Source organism: Dipodomys ordii, unplaced genomic scaffold (genome assembly GCF_000151885.1).
Source record: "Dipodomys ordii isolate 6190 unplaced genomic scaffold, Dord_2.0 Scaffold34, whole genome shotgun sequence".
Classification (NCBI taxonomy): Eukaryota; Metazoa; Chordata; class Mammalia; order Rodentia; family Heteromyidae; genus Dipodomys; species Dipodomys ordii.
The window spans coordinates 14,064,459-14,068,067 of NW_012267250.1; the positions used below are offsets into that span (position 1 = coordinate 14,064,459).

General features: G+C 43.5%; 1 protein-coding gene across 3 annotated transcripts in view; it reads right to left on the reverse strand.

Annotated features, from left to right (window-relative positions):
* Positions 1-339, reverse strand: part of Herc4 (HECT and RLD domain containing E3 ubiquitin protein ligase 4) — a 111,146-nt gene extending 110,807 nt beyond the window's left edge. For all 3 annotated transcript variants that reach the window (XM_013017158.1, XM_013017155.1, XM_013017154.1), the window contains exon 1: positions 134-339. The gene's annotated coding sequence lies outside the window, so the exon portion shown is untranslated. The remainder of the gene's footprint in view (positions 1-133) is intronic.
* Between the last annotated feature and the right edge of the window lie 3,270 nt (positions 340-3,609).

The window sequence follows — 3,609 nt, forward strand, 5'->3', positions numbered from 1 at the left end:
CCGCTTCCCGGGACCCTCCGCCTGCCATCAGTGCCGGCGACCACCAGGGCCGTTCCCCCCCGCCGCCGCCGCCCCGTCGGGGCCGCCGCTCCCCTCCCCTCCAACCCCCTCCTCCGCCCCGGTGAAACTTTACCCGGTGCCTCAGAGAAACGCTGCCGCCGCCACTCTACAGTCCCGAGACAGCCGTCGGCGGACCCGGATGGAGCGGGAGGGGAGGACTGGAGGCGAGCGGGGTGGAGAGAGAGCACGAGGGGTGGAGAAGTTGAGGGAAGAGGCTGACGAGAAGGGAGAGGGGGGAGGTGACTTCGGGGAAGGGGGAAGGGGAAGGGTTGGCCGGAAGTGAACCGCGTGACACGCGCCAGGGCCCGCCCACTTCCGGTCTGCGCGCAGGAGCTAGAATCCTCCCGAGGTACCGAGACCCAGGCGCCTGCGCGGCGGGCAGCTTTGTGCTGGTCTGGGGTCCCTGTGAGCAGCCAGCCACCTGCGGAGAAGTTGGCCTGGGGGGGGGGCGGGGGAGGGAGAAAACAGGACCCAGGAAGTGTCAGTCAGGCCGTTAATATGTCTTTAATCAAGCTGTGGGCCGCCCAAGGAGCACTCAATGAGGAAAATCGCCTCGGCCTTTGTTTGTGGGGGTAGGGTCGGTTCCCGGCGCACAGTCTCCAGCCTTTTGGGGGTTTTCCTACCTTTCCTAGGAATTTGAAGAAGCAGTTGAAAGTAGTCAAATAGAAAGATGAAGACCGGTAACTTATCTTTACTATTGATAACAATGGCTCGTTAACAGGTCAGCATCATGGGCCCAAGTTACAGTGGGCTCACCACGATTTCTACCATCTCTCTGGAACATAAGCTTAAATGGCCTGGCCTTATTCAACCCGAGGAAACTAGAGCAAATAGCTAGAGCCTGTGCTTTATAAAGGTTTCACCTGCCTGGCTTTCACACTTTAACGGAACCCAATCAGTGTTAAGCCAAGTTGTTAGGGCCAGGAAGGTTTATTCTGTTAAGAATGGTAGAGTAGGGCTGGGAAGGTGGCTCCTTGCTAGAGTGCTTGCCTCCCATGCATGAGGCCCCGGGTTCGATTCCTCAGCTCCACATAAGCAGGGAAAAGCCAGAAGTGGCACTATGGCTCAAGTGGTAGAGCGCTGGCCTTGAGCTGAAGAGCTGAGGGACAGCGCCCAGGCCCAGAGTTCAGGCCCCACGACCGACAAAAAAAAAAAAAAAATGGTAGAGTGGCTTCCTGAAAGACTGTCACTTATAGCATATTAGAACACAATATATACATAATACTATAGCAATTATATTTAACATTTCTAGAGATGTTTCGGGCCTAGAATACAATATATCTGAAAATAATTGTTCAAGGAAGCAATTATTAAATGACCAACATTTTATCACAAACATAAATAATGAACATACACTAATGTTTATCAAATCAGAGATAAGCGAAAATTCAAAGAACAAATAGTGAAATGGTGCTGAAAGACTATCTTTAACACAGGTTCCTCGCTCTTTATTTCTTGGGGAGAAACTATTGACAAAAACTGGTAGCCAACAATCTACTAGCATCTGGGAAAGAGAAGAGTCAGGAAGTCTCCTGCAGCTAACTTAAATGATCTAGGACCACCACATGGTCCAGGAGATATGGGCACTTTCCAGCAAATGACAACTATAAGTATAGCCCCAAATTATTTAAAAACAAGGAAATTTGAGGATTTTATATTAACTGAAGACCCACCTCCCTATGAAGCCTTGCCTTGAAATAATCCTCAAGCCTCAGGACTGCTGCGATTAAAGGGCCTGCACTGTCATGCTAGGCTTTATTTTTCAACAAGTTATATCTATGTTACCCTCAAAACTGTGGGTCCTTCTTCCTTAGTACCTGGGCTTACAGGTGAGTGCCATAGTCTGTAGCTTAGGTTCTACTACTGGAACCTAACCTATGACTTAAAAGATGAATGTTGAGACTAAAAGGAATTACACAATAGGCTGTGTTTCTCTTTTACCGGAAAGTCTATTTCAGATGAGGAAATGTCTATGCTAGAACATGTTTGAATAAGTGCATTAATTTCCTGGGCTGTTTTAACAAATTATACCACAACTTATGTATCTTAACAGAAATTTATTGTCTCACAGTTCTGGAGGTCAAGTCTTGAAGGCAGCAGCAGTTTGGTTTCTTCTTGTTTCCAGGGGGAGAATTTATTTTCAGTGCCTCTCTCCTATTTTCTGCTGCTTGAAAATTGGAAATTTTGTGGAAGTAGTATTCTAATCTCTGTTTCCATCTTCACTTGTTGTTTTCCTTTCGTGTCTAAGTCCAAATTTCCCTCTTTCTACAAGGACACCAGTGATTGGGTTATAACCCACTCTCAATCCATTATGAGCTCATCATAATTTGATTGCATCTACAAAGACTTTATTTCCCAGTAAGATCACACAGGTCCCTGAAGTGAGCATTTCAACACATTTCCAGCAACTGTTAAGGGCGTGTGAAGGCAACAAGTTGGGCTGGACTGATGCACTTTACAGAAAATTACTTCTCCCTCAATTCTTATGTTAATGATATATCTCATTGGGTTGATAAAGGATTTCAAGAGATAACACTATACATTGTAACATTGTACCCATAGCAGCAGCTATATGTGGAAAGAGTTTTCTAAATGTCTATTACCATTACTAGTATTTTCTCCCCCAAACTACAAATAGGGATAGATCAGGATAATTGGGAAATCATAGCACTAGAAAAACAAAAGTAAAGTATTTTTAAAGGATAATTATCAGGCTACTAAGAAATCACCAAAAGATTCATTCTTAGCTGTTTTGTTCTTGCTTTCTTATATTCAGCCATACTGCTTCCTGATGAGCCTGACCTCACTTCAGCAGTGTCCCTAACTCCTTAACTCACCAGTCTTCCTGACCTCTCCATCCCCATCATGGCTGAGACCCGGAGGATATCTCAGTTCAAAGCTATCCCAGGCAATAATTTCCTCAAAACTCCATCTGTAAAAAGCCAGGCTGGAAGTGTGACTTAAATGGTAAAACTCCAGCCATACAGATGAGTACACGCTCTGAGTTCAAACACTGGTACTGGCAAAAAAAAAAAAAAGTAATCTTCAAATATTTAAATAGATGCATAACTGGTTTTGTATTCAAGACTAAAACCTTCATAAACTTTCAGTATTCTGTCCTTCAATATCTTACACAGCTTGTGCTCATTTTCTATTTATTGAATTATCAGTGGGGCTGGCTGGCAGTGTTGTAAATTATTACACACTTTTAAAAATAAATTTGGTAATGTATTGAAGAACGCAAGTTTTCTTCTTAATAATTATAGTTATAATAATATTTATTATAAGACATTTCACAGGTAAATTATTTACCTATTGTGTCACTTCCAGTTTGTATCCTAAGAAAATAGAAGATATGATGGTGCATTTTCCATTTGAAATTCTAAATGGACAAGAAATTTGAAGGGGAACACTATTCAATTCACCTTAGTCCTTTAACAACAATTCATAATTATTCTTCCATTCTAATTTTTCTAAAATCTTAATGTGACTTACATCTATCTCTAGATTACCCTCATGGAGAACTGGTGATCTATGGGGTAACATAGT